The sequence below is a fragment of the Pongo abelii genome, chromosome 7 (genome assembly GCF_028885655.2).
Source record: "Pongo abelii isolate AG06213 chromosome 7, NHGRI_mPonAbe1-v2.0_pri, whole genome shotgun sequence".
Classification (NCBI taxonomy): domain Eukaryota; kingdom Metazoa; phylum Chordata; class Mammalia; order Primates; family Hominidae; genus Pongo; species Pongo abelii.
In genome coordinates, this window is record NC_071992.2 from 88370413 (window position 1) to 88387668 (window position 17256).

Below are 17256 nucleotides of genomic sequence, written 5' to 3' on the forward strand. Positions count from 1 at the left end.
CACTCTTGTTGCCCAGGCTGGAGTGCAATGGCGTGATCTTAGCTCACCGCAACCTCCGCTTCCCAGATTCAAGCAATTCTCCTGCCTCAGCCTCCCTAGTAGCTGGGATTACAGGCATGTGCCAACACACCTGGCTTATTTTGTATTTTTAGTAGAGACGGGGTTTCTCCATGTTGATCAGGCTGGTCTCGAACTCCTGACCTTGGCCTCCCAAAGTGTTGGGATTACAAGCGTGAGCCACCGTGCCCAGCCTAAAATACCTTTATATTAAATGAAATTGGCTTGTTATGAGCCAAAGGCATCTTTTCTTCCATCATTTTTGTTGTCACCAAAACAACACTCTATAAGCCTAGACTCCAAGTCTGTCAGCTACCACAAAAATTATAAGTTCTAGGATAAGGTCCCTGATAGTATTATTTTACCAGGCCCAGTTTTTAGAACACAGGTTTTTGGTCTCTTTGTGCACACATTACCTCAGATTATACTTAGGCTTGTAGAGTTGTAGGAAAATTACACACTGATGTCTCTTTAGTTTCAGGTAAAAACATGGCACAAGCAAAACACTCTCAATAATCAAAAAGCATTCCTCTCTTTACACATCTATTTTGTGTAGATATCAACTTGTATTCCAGGAACTATAAATTGTGCCTGTAACTGTGAACACATACATTTTCTCTGTTTAGCTTAATATTCTGGTGGGATCAGCAGGTACTGATGGCAATTTCTATACTTCTTTAAACATAAACATCAATCAGGGTACAGACTGTAAGCATTTTGAAAATGCCATACATTAAGAGACAAGAACTGCTTGAGGAATCACAAATATTTATCCTAAAGCCGGTCTTAAATTCAGCTTTCTTCTGACTTTGACTGTCTGCTGAAATCTGCCCTGCACTCAACATTCTAAGCCCATTCAATTAGAAGCCAGCTCTTCATAATTCCAGGTAGCAGTCCCCCTCATTTTCAAATGCAGAAAAATTCAGACAGAAAAACCAGAGGAATGTTAAGCACTTGAAATTCTATGGCTGATTATATGAGTCTAGGATGGACCTAATGGAGGTTTGGAAAGTGTTCCTGATGGCAGCGTGCTGTGGAGAGCTGCCACCTAGAAACCATGTGACATCAAGGGAGCCCCTGGACTTAGGAACACACTTTTGTCTTTATTCACAAAATCACTCATATGTTTTGGGTTTTGTTAAATAAAAACAGCATATTCTTTATTTTGCATACTTTAGATTCGGAACAAAATGATCAAACAATAAAACCACAATACATAACATCCAATCCTGCTGTCAGAGAAGGGAGGGAATGGGGCCTGAGGCCCTTGTTTCCTGCCTTAGACACAAGGACAAGAGAGGAAAAAACACTAGACATTAGCAGAGGGAGCCATGTAGGACAAGGCACTCAAGGCTGCGGTGAGAACCGTGGGGACATTATATGAAGACCCAAGGTATAAACTCCTAATCTTCTATGCGAGACGCATTTTCATTGCCCTCAAAGCTGGAGAATCTCATCAGGAACTGCAGCACTGGGTTCCTCTGCTGCCACTTCATCCTCGATAGACCTAGCTTGATCCCGCAATCAATCTAGTTGGAGTGAGTTTGGGGATCCTCAAGGAAGAAGCAGCACGGTTTCAAACAGCAGCACCATCAGGTCCTTGACGGCCCTTGCTGTTCCTGTCAGCCTCAGCCTTCTGCTGCAGCTTCTCCACAATGGGGTGGTTGGGGTTGATCTCCAGGTGCTTTTTGGCCATCATGTAGCCCATCGTAGAGTTGTCCCGAAGTGCCTGGGCTTTCATGATCTGCTCCATATTGGCTGTCCAGCCATAGGTGCTGGTCACAATGCAACAGGGTGAAGACACAAGCCTATTGAAGATTGTCACCTTCTTAAACTTTTTATCTAAGATTTTTTTCATGAGCTTGCAGAGGTTCTCAAACTTTGCCTTGCTCTCTTCCATTTTCTTCTGCTACTCATCCTCAGGTAGCTCCAGACTCTCCTTGGTAAATGAGACCAGGCTTTTCCCATCAAACTCCTTGAGCTGCTGCACACAGTACTCATCAATGGACTCGGTCATAGAGACCACCTTGAAGCCCCGCTTCCACACTCGGTCCACAAAAGCAGAGTTGGCCACCTGCTCTTTGCTCTCACCAGAAAATTAGTCATATGATACATCCATGTGTAACTTCATTGTCCAAGGCTGAAATGAAATCATGTGATTTGGATGTTTCCCCTTCAAAATTCACGTGCTGCCAATGGGATAGTATTAAGAGGTGGAGACTTGGCTGGGTGCGGTGGCTCACGTCTGTAATCCCAGCACTTTGGGAGGCCGAGGTGGGTGGATCACGAGTTCAGGAGATTGAGACCATCCTGGCTAACACGGTGAAACCCCGTCTCTACTAAAAATACAAAAAATTAGCCGGGCATGGTGGTGGGCGCCTGTAGTCCCAGCTACTCGGGAGGCTGAGGCAGGAGAATGGCGTGAACCCGGGAGGCGGAGCTTGCGGTGAGCTGAGATCGCGCCACTGCACTCCAGCCTGGGCCACAGAGGAGACTCCGTCTCAAAAAAAAAAAAAAAAAAAAAAAAGAGGTAGAGGCTTTAAGAGGTGATGAGGCCATGGGGCTCCTCCCTTGTGAGTGAGATTAGGTGCCCTTATAAAAGAGATTTACAGAGGGAGTTCGTCCCTTTTACCCTTCCACCTTCAGCCATGTGGGGAAACAGCACTCCTCCCATCTGGAGGAGATAAAAATGAGGCACCATCTTGGAAGCAAAGACCAGGCCCTCACCAGACACTGAAACTGCCAGCACCCTGATCTTGAACTTCTCAGCCTCCAGAACTGTGTGAAATAAATTCCTGTTTTTTATGAATTAGCCAGTCTCAGGTATTTTGATGTAGCAGCATAAAACAGACTAAGACCATGATGGAAAACCTTTATTAAACCATAAATAATTGTACAGATGCCAGTAATCACTAATATTTTAAACTATTACTTAGGGTTCTATAATATTTTAACCTATTTTCTGAGATATGGAAGCTGGACTTTTCCTCCTCTAAAACTTGAGGCCCTCAATGGGGTGAGGAAAAGGAATTAGTGACAATCAATTTTGTATCCACAGCACTAATTTGATGCCCAACAAAAATAGCCGATTAATTATAGGCAAACCTCAGAGATATTGCAGGGTCAGTTCCAGAACACCATGACAAAGTGAGTCACACAATTTATTTTGGTTTCCCAGTCATATAAAAGTTATGTTTACACTATACTGTAGTCTATTAAGTGTACAATAGCATAATGTCTTTAAAAGTGAACGTACCTGTGATATTATTTGATATGGTTTGGCTCTGTGTCCCCGCCCAAATCTCATGTTGAATTGTAATTCCCAATGTTGGGGGAGGGACTTGGTGGGAGGTGATTGGATCATGGGGGCGGATTTCCCCCATGCTGTTCTCGTGATAGTGAATGAGTTCTCATGAGAGCTGATGGTTTAAAAGTGCGTGGCACTTTCCCCCTTGTTCTCTCTCTCTCCTGCCACCATGTGAAGAGGTGCTTGTTTCCCCTTCACCTTCCACCATGATTGTAAGTTTCTGACACTATCTTGAAGTAGATAGTGTCAGAATTAAATTAGAGGATACTCAGTTCGTATCTGCAGCAGAATTGATTGCTTATTTTTTGGTGGGGAGTAATCCCCCACATTTGGTCACAGAACGTTTTTGTGTTGATTGTTGTGTTTTGAATGAGAAAAGAGGAAAAACATGGTTTGAATTTTTCCCTACCTTAATTTAAAAATATTTTATTGCTAAAAAATGATAATAATCATCTGAGCCTTCAGTGTGTCATCATCTTTTTGCTGGTGGAAGGTCTTGCCTTGATTCTGACGGCTACTGACTGATCAGGGTGGTGTATAAGGTGAGAGTGACTATGGCAATTTCTTAAAATAAAACCACAATAAAGTTTTTGCATTGATTGACTATTCCTTGACTGAGTTCTCTGTAGCATGAGAATGCTATTTCATAGTGTTTTCCCACAGGAGAAATTTTTTCTTTTTTAAAAAACATTGTTTTCATTTTTTTATGTTCCAGGGTACATGTGCAGAATGCAGGTTACACAGGTAAACACCTATGTAACACAGGTTTGCTGCACCTATCAACCCATCACCTAGGTAGTAAGCCCAACATGCATTAGCTCTTTTCCCTAATGCTCTCCCCTTCCCCCACCCTCCCCCAATAGGCTCCAGTGTGTGTTGTTCCCTTCCCGGTGTCCATGTGTTCTCATTATTCAGTTTCCACTTATAAGTGAGAACATGCGGTGTTTGGTTTTCTATTTCTGCATTAGTTTGCTGAGGATAATGGCTTCCAGCTTCATCCATGTCCCTGCAAAGGACATGATCTCATTCCTTTTTATGGCTGCATAGTATTCCATAGTGTATCACTGATGGGCATTTGGGTTGATTCCATGTCTTTACTATTGTGAATAGTGCTGCAATGAACATATGCATGTGTGTATCTTTATGATAGAATGATTTATATTCCTTTGGATATATACCCAGTAATGGGATTGCTGGATCAAATGGTATTTCTGGTTCTACATCTTTGAGGAATCACCACATTGCCTTCCACAATGGTTGAACTAATTTGCATTCCCACTAACAGTGTAAAAGCGTTCCTGTTTCTCTGCAACCTCACCAGCATCTGTTGTTTCTTGACTTTTTAATAATCACCATTCTAATATGAGATGGTATCTCATTGTGGCTTTGATTTGCATTTCTCTAATGATCCGTTATGTTCACCTTTTATTCACATGTTTGTTGGCCGCATATATGTCTTTTTTTAAGGCGTGTCTGTTCATATCCTTTGCCCACTTTTTATTGGGGTTGTTTGTTTTTTCTTATAAATTTGTTTAAGTTCCTTGTAGATTCTGGATATTAGACCTTTGTCAGATGGATAGACTGCAAAAATTTTCTTCTGTTCTGTAGGTTGTCTGTTTACTCTGATGACAGTTTCTTTTGCTGTGTAGAAGCTCTTTAGTTTAATTAGATTCCATTTGTCAATTTTTGCTTTTGTTGCAATTGCCTTTGGCAATTTCATCATAAAATATTTGACCATGTCTATGTCTTAAATGATATTGCCTAGATTTTCTACTAGGGTTTTTATGGTTTTGTGTTTTACATTTAAGTGTTTAATCCATCTTGAGTTAATTTTTGTATAAGGTATAAGGAAGGGATGCAGTTTCAATTTTCTGCTGGATCTGGCTAGCCAGTTCTCCCAGCACCATTTATTGAATAGGGAATTCATTCCCCATTGCTTGTTTTTGTCAAGTTCATCAAAGATCAGATAATTGTAGATGTGTAGCCTTATTTCTGGGTTCTCTATTCTTTTCCATTGGTCTATGTGTCTGTTTTTGTACCAGTACCATGTTGTTTTGGTTACTGTAGCCCTTGTAGCATAGTTTGAATGTAGTATAGCGTGATGCCTCCAGCTTTGTTCTTTTTGCTTAGGATTGTCCTGGCTATATGAGCTCTTTTTTGGTTCCATGTGAATTTTTAAATAGCTTTTTCTAATTCTGTGAAGAATGCCAATGGTAGTTTAATGGGAATAGCGGCATTGAATCTATAAATTGCTTTGGGCAGTATGGCCATTTTCACGATATTGATTCTTTCTATCCATAAGCATGGAATGTTTGTCCATCTGCTTGTGTCCTCTCTGATTTTATTGAGCAGTGGTTTGTAGTTCTCCTTGAAGAGGTCCTTAACTTCCCTCGTTAGCTGTATTTCTAGGTATTTTATTCTCTTTGTGGGAATTGTGAATGGGAGTTCATTCATGATTTGGCTCTCTGCTTGTCTGTTGTTGGTGTATTTCTACACATTGTGATTGTGATTTCTGCACATTGATTTTGTATCCTGAGACTTTGCTGAAGTTGCTTATCAGCTCAAGAAGCTTTTGGGCTGAGTAGATGGGGTTTTCTAGATAAAGGATCATGTCCTTTGCAAACAAAGACAATTTGACTTCCTCTCTTCCTATTTGAATACCCTTTATTTCTTTCTCTTGCCTGACTGCCCTGGCCAGAACTTCCAATACTATGTTGAGTAAGGGTGGTGAGAGAGGGCATCCTTGTCTTGTGCCAGTTTTCAAAGGGAATGCTTCCAGCTTTTGCCCATTCAGTCTGACATTGACAGAAAGTTTCTCATAAATGGCTCTTAATATTTTGAGGCATGTTCCTTCAATACCTAGTTTATTGAGAGTTTTTAACATAAAGGATGTTGAATTTTATAAAAGGCCTTTTCTGCATCTATTGAGATAATCATGTGGTTTTTGTCTTTAGATCTGTTTATGTGATGAATTATGTTTATTGATTTGGGTGTATTCATCCCGGGGATGAAGCCAACTTGATCGTAGTGGATAAGCTTTTTGATGTGCTGCTGAATTCAGTTTGCCAGTATTTTATTGAGGATTTTTGCATCTATGTTCATCAGGGATATTGGCCTGAAGTTTTCTTTTCTTGTTGTATCTCTGCCAGGTTTTGGTATCAGGATGATGCTGGCCTCATAAAATGAGTTAGGGAGGTGCCCATCCTTTTCAATTGTTTGGAATAGTTTCAAGAGAAATGGTACCAGCTCCTCTTTGTACCTCTGGTAAAATTCAGCTATAAATCCATCTGGACCTGGGCTAAGCTATTGGTTGGTAGGCTATTTATTACTGTCTCAATTTCAGAACTTGTTATTGTTATTAGTCTCATCAGGGATTCAACTTCTTCCTGGTTCAGTCTTAGGAGGGTGTATGTGTCCAGGAATTTATCCATTTCTTCTATATTTTCCAGTTTATTTGCATAGAGGCGTTTATAGTATTTTTTGATGGTTGTTCGTATTTCTCTGGGGTCAGTGGTGGTATCCCTCTTATCATTTCTGATTGTAAGTATTTGAATCTTCTCTCTTTTCTTCTTTATTAGTCTCATTAGCAGTCTATCTATTTTATTGTGTGTTTCAGAAAACCAGCTCCTGGATTCATTGATTTTTTTGAAGGATTTTTCATTTCTCTATGTCCTTCAGTTTCGCTCTGAGTTTTCTTATTTCTTGTCTTCGGTTAGCTCTGGGGTTTGTTTGCTCTTGGTTCTCTAGTTCTTCTAGTTGTGATGTTAGGGTGTCGATTTGAGATCTTTTTAGCTTTTTGATGTGGGCATTTAGTGCTACAAATTTCCCTCTTAGCACTGCTTTAGCTGTGTCCCAGAGATTTTGGTATGTTGTCTCTTTGTTAGGAGAACTTTTTTCAAAATTTCAGTCAATTTTCTCAAATCTTGCTGCTGCTTTATCAACTAAGTTTATATTACATTCTAAATTTTTAATTGTCATTTCAACAATGTTGACAGCATTTTTGACAGGCATAGATTCCATCTCAAGAAACCACTTTCTTTGGTTATCTATAAAAAGCAACTCCTCATCCATTCAAGTTTTGTCATGAGATTGCTGCAATCCCCTGACAAGTACCACATCTGCAGTTACTTCCTCCACTGAAGTCTTGAACCCCTCCAGGTTACCCTTGAGGGTGCAAATCAACTTCTTCCAAACTCCTGTTAGTGATGATAGTATGACCTCCTCTTGTGAATCATGAATGTTCTTAACATTATGTAGAATGATGACTTTCTAGGAGCTTTCCAATGTACTCTGCCCAGATCCGAGAAAGGAATCCAATCTATGGCAACCAAACCCTTACTAAATATATTTTTTAAATAATAAGACTTACAACTCAAAATTACTCCTTAACCCATAGGCTGCAGAATGGATGTTGTGTTAGCAGGCATGAAAACAATGCTTATTTCCCTGTACATCTCCATCAGAACTCTTGGGTAACTAGGTGCATGGTCAATGAGCAGTAGTATTTTGAAAGAAATCTCTATTTTTTCCTGCGGAGTAGGTCTCAATAGTGGACTTAAAATATTCACCAAACCATGCTGTAAACACGTGCTGTCATCCAGACTTCGTTGTTACATTTCTAGAGCACAGGCAGAGCAGATTTAGTATAATTCTTAAGGACCGTAGGATTTTCAGAATGGGAAATGAACAATGGCTTCAAGTTAAAATCACCACTATATCAGTGCCTAACAAGAGAATCTATGTGTTGAAGCTTTAAAGCCAGGCATATTAGGCTGGTCTTATGCTGCTATAAAAAAATACCTGAAGTGGCCGGGCATGGTGGCTCATGCCTGTAATCCCAGCACTTTGGGAGGCCAAGGCAGGAGGATCACTTGAGGTCAGGAGTTTGAGACAAACCTGGCCAACATGGCAAAACCCCATCTCTACTAAAAATACAAAAATTAGCTGGGCATGGTGGTGCACAACTGTAATTCCAGCTACTTGGGAGGCTGAGGCAGGAGAATTGCTTGAATCTGGGAGGTGGAAGCTGCAGTGAGCTGAGATTGCACCACTGCACTCCAGCCTAGGTGACAGAGTGAGACTCCATCTCAAAAAAAAAAAAACAAAACTGAGACTGGGTAATTTATAAAGAAAGGAGGCCTAATTGGCTCATGGTTCTGCAGGCTTTATAGGAAGCATGGTGCTGGCATCTGCTTGCCTTCTGGGGAGGCCTCAGGAAACTTACAATCATGGCAGAAGGCAAAGCAGGAGAAAGAGAAGGCAGGGGAGGTGCCACACAATTCTAAACAACCAGATCTCGTGAGAAATCCCTCACTATTATAGCAACAGTACCAAGGGTATGGCATTAAGCCATTCATGAGAAATACACCCCTATGACCCAGTCACTTTCCACCATGCCCCACCTCCAACATTGGGGATTACATTTCAACATGAGATTTGGGTGGGGGCAAATATCTAAACTATTTCACCAGACATCACCTCATTTGTAGCTATGAAAGTCCTAGATGGCATCTTCTCACAACATATGGTTGTTTCATCTACATTGAAAATTTGTTGTTTAGTGTAGCCACCTTCATCAATGATCTTAGCTAGATCTTCTGGATAACCTGCTGCCACTTCTCCATCATCACTTGCTGCTTCACCTTGCACTTTTATGTTATGGAGAGGGTTTCTTTCCTTAAATTTCATGAACCAACAACCTCTGCTAGCTTCACACTTTTCTTCTGCAGTTTCCTCACCTCTCTCAGCCCTCATGGAATTGAAGAGAGTTGGGCCTTGCTCTGGGTTAGGCTTTGACTTAAGGGAATGTTGCAGCTGGTTTGATCTTCTATCCAGACTGCTGAAACTTTCTCTATATTAGCAATAAGACTGTTTCACTTTCTTATTGTTTGTGTGTTCACTGGACTAGCACTTTTAATTTCCTTCAAGAACTTTTCCTTTGCATTCACAGCAGGGCTAACTGGTGTAAGACACCTAGCTTTCTACTTATCTTGAGTTCCGACATGCCTTCCTCACTAGGCTTAATCATTTCTAGCTTTTGACGTAAAGTGATAGACATGTGATGCTTCTTTTCAGTTGAACACTTAGAAGCTATTATAGGGTTATTAATTGGCCTAATTTCAATATTGTGGTGTCCCAGGGAATAGGGAGTTTGAGGAGAGGGAGAGAGATGAGGAATGACTGGTCAATGGAGCAGTTGGAACACACACAACTATCGATTAAGTTCACCCTCTTATGTGGGTGCAGTTTGTGATGCCCCAAAACAATTACAATAGTAACATCAAAGATCACTGATCACAGATCACTGTAACAGAAATAATAATAAAGGGAAACTTTGAAATATTGCAAGAGTCACCAAAATGTGACACATAGACATGAAGTGAGCATATGCTATTGGAAAAATGATGCCGATAGACTTGCCCAGTGTAGGGTTGCCACAAACCTTCAGTTTGTAAAAAGTGCAGTATCTGTGAGATGCAATAAAGCAAAGTGCCATAAAATGAGGTGTGCCTGTAAATGTTGCTGAGTGAATGAGTATGACTAGGGCAAGCAGAGACGTGCCCATGAGTCAGGACTGCAGAAGAGCACTTTTTGCATGGAAAGGGCATCAAAAATGAAATACTCAAAGAGAACTGCATCATGAAGGAGAAACTTGGATTTGGGATTCAGGCAAGTCCAGGTTCAAATCCTGGCTCTGCAATTTACCAGCTGCAGAAACTTGGGTAAGTTACTTACTTGCAATTTATTTGCCTATAAAATGGGGGAAAAATTCCTTCATCTTACCTGTCACTGTGAGGATTAGAAATAATGCATGTAAACAATAGTTTTAGATTCCTAGAGCCACCAAAACCAATAAACACAAACCGGGTGGCTTAAAACAACAGGAATTTATTCTCTTGAAGTTCCAGAGGCTAGAAATGTGAGATCAAGGGGACGTGCTCCCTCTGAAGGCCATAGGAGAGAATCACTCCCCTCTTCCAGCTTCTGGTGGTTCAGGAGATCCCTGGCTGGCAGTCACATCACTTCAGTCTCTTCTCCTGTCTCCACGTGGTCTTCTCCTCTTCTCCTGGATCCCTTTATCTGTCTCTTATAAGGACACTATACTTGTCTTTGGATTTAGGGTCCACCCAGATAATCCAGGATGATCTCATTTTGAGATCCTTAGTAACATTTGCAAAGGCCGTTTTTCGAAATAAGTTCACATTCATGGGTTCCAGGTGTTAGGATATAAACATATCTTTTGGGAGGGCCACCATTCAAGCCACAATAGTACAGGTTGAGTATCCCTCATATTCAACTTGTGGAAGTGAGTTGGGACCAGAAGTGTCTTGGATTTTGAATTTTTTCAGATTTTGGAATATTTGCATTATCCTATGGATATCATCCAGCCTTTTTTGACATTTTCAATCATATCTTTATACCACAGAGCATACGCCAGAAAGCAGTGAGCAATGCACGTAAGCCTTAGCCCCACGTGGGTCATCGTGGGGAAGCTGCTGTTGGTGTGTCCAGCCGGCACACGTACCATTTTATTGTTTTTTGTGGTTGTGCTTGCATGGGGAATTTGAGTCTGCACAGATATATTGCAGCCGAAACTGACTGGGTCTTCTTTTCCTTGGGGACACCAAAGACACTGTGTCACGCACCTGTGTGTTGACTGTGATCCATCACATGAGGTCAGATCTGGGATTTTCCACTTGCAGGGTCACGTCAGTGCTCAAAAAGTTTTGGATTTTGCAGCACTTTCAATGTTCTGATTAGGGATATTCAACATGCACCTGACATACAGTAGCCACAGAATAGATGAACCACTGCTCAATAATAGCCCACTAGATTAATAATTATTATCACTATTTTTCATGTGGAAGGGCAAGGCTTTTCTCTCCCTCATCACCATCCCCCCGCCCCCCCCCCCCCCACAGTTTTTTTGGCTCCTGCTCTCACCCTTGCTTGGAAGGGAGCTTCACTTGAATAACACATCAAAGAAGTGCGTGGGAGTGGCCTCATTTGCCAGGAGAGAAATGTGTTTGTCTTGTAGGTGTTCCACTGTGAAAAGTCTATAAGACCAGGATTACCTCTAAGGAGGAGGACCATTTGCAAGCTGCTACCGTCCCATCTCCTCAGGAAAAATAATCTCCAGAACCTTGATCTCGTCTGCCAAGGCGGGGGAGCAGGGAGGCTACAGAGGTTAAAAACAGAGGGAGGACACCAGGAAGACAGGATTCCTGGATGCCCAATTCACTCCGACTATATGAGTAAAGTCAAAAGCATTTTCCACTACCATTTGGGCTCCGTAAGTGTTGATTACCGGATGCCCACAAGACTTTTTTATGGTGATGGACAGTGACACATGGCCTTTCCATAGGAAGATGTTGCTCCCATCCAGCCCAACTCCTTACTCTAAAGGTTCCCTTCTCTAGCCACTCCCTCTCCCTGCATTTCACAGATTGTTCAGGCTGAAGGGAACATCCAAGTTCACTAGTTCAGGTGCCCCTGGAAGGAAGATCTGGTCCTCCATCTGATCTCTGTGTTAGAGACCTCAGCTAGAACCAAACAAAAACAACAGACTTGGTGGGACTGGAGACAACATCAAATGGCCTCAGGGTTCTGTGTGGGTTTCGTTGAGTTTTTGTGTTCTTGGGCGCCATATTCTCCTCCTTGTCTCTTTTCCCTTCAATCCCTCCCACCTTCCCACCTGGGAACACTTAGCCATGCCTACCACTCAAAATTGCCCTCAATTTTGCATTCAATCCTCACATTAGGGACCCACCCCAGACTCAGCCACACCCAGACTCTACTTCAGCCTCAATCTCAGTCAGTAGAAAAGCCTGGAGGGCAGAGCAGAGTAGCCTCTCAGACGCACCTGTGGCCCCCGGTTCTAATACTTGTACTGCTTTTACCTTGTGATCTCTGCTGATTATTCTCCATCTCCTTACCCACATCCACTCTCTGTTCACCCTGCTCTGCATCCCAAGAAGCTGACTCCTGTAGAATGCAGGACCCGCACTCCATTATCAACAGACTCTGAACAGGGGTTGGCCACAGGAGGCACACAGGCAGGAGGTGGAAAGAGGGAGTAGAAAGAGTCAGGAACTTCCCTGCTCCCCATGCGGCACCATCTCTGGTATCCCTCATAACCACAGCTCCTACCAGGCAGCACTTCTTCCGCAATGCCTGTTCCTACTGGCTCTCCCTTTGGCCCTTTAGCCCTAAGGGTGGCAACAGCTTTTCACTGTGTTAGTCTCCAGGTACATCACAATCGTGTCTGCTTCTTTAACCCTGTCCATAAAGTCTCTTCATTTGAGCCATTTCCTAAGAGAAGCCCTACCAATACATGGGCAAGCCATCTTCTTCTTCTACTCCTGGGTGCTTATCTTCATTCTTACCTAATACTGTACTTTGGTTTCTCTGGGGAGAGGTGTAGTGAATACTGTAGTGTGCCATCCAAATTGCATCTTGAGAGCTGCAGTACTTGCTCCTCAGTTGCTGAGAGTGTTCACAGGAGAGGCCCTCCTGAGAAATTTCCCTTGGCAGAAGAGATCCACCTTGCCCAGGGTCGCACCCCATGATCCATGATCCCACGTTCTTGTGGCTGACTAGTGCAGGGAGGGGTGGAGTTTATAAAGGTGAAATCTCCTTGCCTCAGAGCAGGAAAATCCTGAAGGTCTTTTCCAGTTCCACAGATCCATGTGGGATTGGTGGAAGCCCTCACTGAGGCTGCACTGCTGTTCAAGTCCTCTGCCCAGTCATTTTGCTTGCCCAGCCTCCTTGGAACTGTTACTGAAGGCACACCCAGTAAAATTCTGGCACATGTGGAGTTCTCTTCCCTGGGAACATGTCCTTAGGCAATGAGTTCCTGACTAAAGACCAGGAAGTGGTCTCTCAACTATATGCTGCTAGTCTTTGAAGACAGGGCCTGCCAGACTAGACTCAATTTCCTTCTTCCATCTGGTCCTACCCTACGTTTGCCACTTAGCTGTCCAGGTCTCCTACCTGTTCTCCACCCTTTAGAAATTCCATCCCATCTCCCTCACCTTACTCAGAGTCCAGCATCTCTGATCTGAACCATCTCATCGCCAACTAACATCCTTTCTTGCAAAATAATAAAGATTCTTCTCAGTTCACATGAGGTGCTGGGGATAGTGCTAGGTACTAGGGACATAGAAATGAGTAAGAAGTAGTTTCTGCCTTGGAGGAGTTCAAATCCCACATGTGCCAATTTACCAGCTGTAGACTTTGTTAAGGAGAATGAAAAGAAGTGTCTTGAAAAGTAAAAGGAGAAAGAAAATAATGCTCTGGAAGCCTCCTCAAGGAAGAGAGATCCACTGTGTCAAAAGGTGCTTGACAGGGCAAATAAGGACTGAAAATTGTCACTGGCTTTGGCCACATGGAAGTTACCAGAAACCTTGACAAGAGCTGTTTTAGTGCAGTGGTGACACCAACTGCCTAATTGGAGTGGGTTCAAGAGAGCCAGGAGGTTGAGGAAGGAAGACTGAGTCCAGGGCACTCTGGAGTTTTGCTATAAAGGGAAGCAAAGAAATGAAGTAGCAGGTGACAAGAGGGATGCTTGTTCATTTAAGACAAATTTTGTAGCAAGTTTCTATGCTGGTGGAAATGATCAAATTCAGAGGAAAAACTGTGATGGTTCGGGGATACATTGCTGTAGCAAGAGGAGAGTGAGATGTATTTGCTGTACAAGTGAAGAGGTTGCTCTTGGGAACATGGGTAGTGCACGTCCGAGAACAGAAGCAGGTCGGGTTATAGATTAGCATTTGGGGTGCTGGAAGTTCTCTTCTGACTCCGTCTATTTAATATTTTCTTAGTGAAATAAAGAGATGGGTCATAAGCTCAGAATAGGAGGCTGAGGGAAGGCATTGGTGATTTGAAAAGAAAAGAGGTGCCTAATAGTCACCCAGGGGAATGGAGTAAGGATGAGTTGACTAGGAATTGTAAAATTGGGTTGCTGGGAAGTTTCAACAAGATAGTAGATGAAAAGCATTTAGTGCAATGGCCTGTACATAATTCACCTGCAAAAAACATTAGTTATTATTAAATCAACCTGGTGATGATATGCTGCCTGTAAGCAAAGTGTTCTGAGAACAGAGAAGAAGCATCCACTTTAGGAAGAATTAGGAAACTATCCCCAGAAGCAGTGAATTAAGAGCTGGTCTTGAAAAGAGGGAGGAGGAAGATTACAATTACTTAAAGAACACTATGTGCTAAACATACTACTGCCACTGAGAATGAGCTAGCCAGCGGCTTGTTTTTGTAAATAATGTGTTATTGGAACACAGTCATGCTCATTAATTTACAGATTGTCTATAACCATTTTCATGCTACAATGTCAGAGTTAAGTAGCTGCAATAGAGACTGTATGGTCGGCAGAGCCTAAAATACTTACCCTCTAGCCTTTTACCAAAAAAAAGTTTGCCAATCCCTGGACACAGAATTAAATAAAGAGTGATTGTAGATCTAAGAAAATAAATTGGACTCACAATATCATTACAGCATTCATAAATTAGAAACAGCAAGGAAGAAGAGTCACAACTAGAAACTGAACTGCTGACTTAGAAGAAATGCTAAGATAATCAACAGTGAATGCACCCATGGGAGAAAAAAATTCCACAGATTCAAGGAATCAGAAAGAAAATAGAAAATATTGATAAATTCTTATTCTCCAATTCTGTAGATATTTAGAACAGCTGAAGATGATCCCCAATAAGGATATTTGGTGTCCCTGAAGTAGAGAACTCAAAAATATGGAATAGAAAGAGTAAGTATTCAAAGATTTAATAAAAGAAAAATTTCCAAAAATGCAGAAAGAATTGACTCTACAGCCTTGAAAGAATACACCACGTTCCAGGACATCTTGAACTGGTACTACCTACAGTGAATTATACTTTAATTCAGTTTCAAAAATCAAGACAATCTTGAGGCATCTCCACAGAAACAGCCAATAATCTACAAGGGATTAAACATGTTGAGGAATCAGATTTCTCCATGGTAACAATTAATACCAGAAGACAACGGAAAACATCCATATAGGTCTGAAGGGAAGAAAAATGAGACGGAGTTTCACTCTTGTTGCCCAGGCTAGAGTGCAACGGTGCAATCTCGCCTCACTGCAACCTCCACTTCCCTGGTTCAGGCAATTCTCCTGTCTCAGCCTCCTGGGTAGCTGGGATTACAGGTGCCTGCCACTATGCCAAGCTAATTTTTGTATTTTCCGTAGAGGCAGAGTTTTGCCATGTTGGCCAGGCTGGTCGTGAGAAGAGCTTTTAAAAATTACCCCAGTTCAAGAGGCCACCCCAAACCAATTAGATCAGAATCTGGGGGGGGGGGGTAGAACCTGAACAATGGTAATTCGCAGATGTTTGCCAGGTGATTCTGAGTGCAGATGATTCTCAAGCAGGTCTACAGAAAGTGTGGTCTGTGAACAGGCAGCATCAGCATCACCTGGGAGTCTGTGAGAAATGCAAGTTCTCAGACCCCACTCCAGACCTACAAGAGTCTGGATTTTAACAAGCTCTCCAGGAGATCTGGAGGCATGCTTCAGTTTCAAAAGCCTTACAGAGGAATCTTTAAGGAAAGAAGACCTAGATATAGGTTTGGAGATAAATCTAAAAATTGATCTAAATATGAATTTATAATATATAATTTTAAAAGTAATAATATTTGAATTTAAGCAATGTCACATTTTTACTGAAGTTTTTCTTATAGCAGAGTAAAAATTAAGTTGAATAACTTTAAGTATAGCATACATAGAATCATCCAATTTTAAATGACATCTGATGTTATTTATGAGTGATGAGATTTGAGGTGCTTTTTAGACTTCTTTTTTGTACTATTCCACATTGCTGAAATTCCTAAAAATATCTATTATTTTTCAAAATTACTAAAGTGATTTTTCTCATTAAAAAAAACCCTCTATATGTTAATCTGATGAGGATGATCATGATCTGTGTATCAATTCACACCAATCAAATTCACAGAGACTGTGAAGCAGAATAGCAATTCATTAATTAACACCCAGATCTAAAACATGTCATGAAGAGAAGGCATCTGATTTTTAGTGGACATATGTACTCAAGAGTCTAAATTACACACTAGAAGGCTGCTTGGTAAGCAGAAAATTACAGAAAAGGAAGTGAGCTGTCTTAGGAAATTTCTTTGAAACTATCACTACTAATGATTTGTCCTTCACCAAAGTAATTATTCTTTGTAAAGAATTGTTTTCTCAGTCTACGATCAGGAGTCCATCTTCCCATCCTAAATATTTATCATAAGGTACAGTTTCCCAAGGTTATGATTGATATTGCTTACACTGGAGGAATTTCTAAACCACAAATGCAGAAGAGTCATTGTGTTCCATCCCAAGGATGAACATCCATGGCATCTGCAATATCAGAAGTTGGCATCTCATGCTTATCTCTAACTCTTGAGTTTATCTTACTTGAGAGTGATTTGAGCTTTCTGTGAATAAAATATACACTGGTTTTTCTTAAAACTTCATGAGAAACGAAAAGAGTAAATGTGAGGTAAGGAAGTAGAGCCTGTGGTTAAAAAAAAATTAATGAAAAACATAAATCCAATCCCAAGGCTAAAAAGTTGATTAATTATTAATGTCAGCACATCGTGTTTATTAAAAAGAAATAAACATTCCATAAACATTCCACTCCTTTCTTGAATTGGCTTCAGTTAACTCTTCCCTAGGGAAGACTGGGGCAGGGAGCAGACATAATTATTCATGTATATGATCCCTGCTTTCCATTCTACCAGTGTAAATGCTCCATGATGTGTTCGTGTCAGGAACTCAGCTCAATCTTGATTTTCTTTTTTAAGACAATCTCTCTCTGTCGCCCAGGCTGGAGTGCAGTGGTGCAATCTCGGCT

General features: G+C 41.5%; 1 pseudogene; it reads right to left on the minus strand.

The window, feature by feature from the left end:
- Nucleotides 1-1460: 1460 nt before the first annotated feature.
- Nucleotides 1461-2152, minus strand: LOC100438864 (putative heat shock protein HSP 90-beta-3; annotated as a pseudogene).
- Between the last annotated feature and the right edge of the window lie 15104 nt (nucleotides 2153-17256).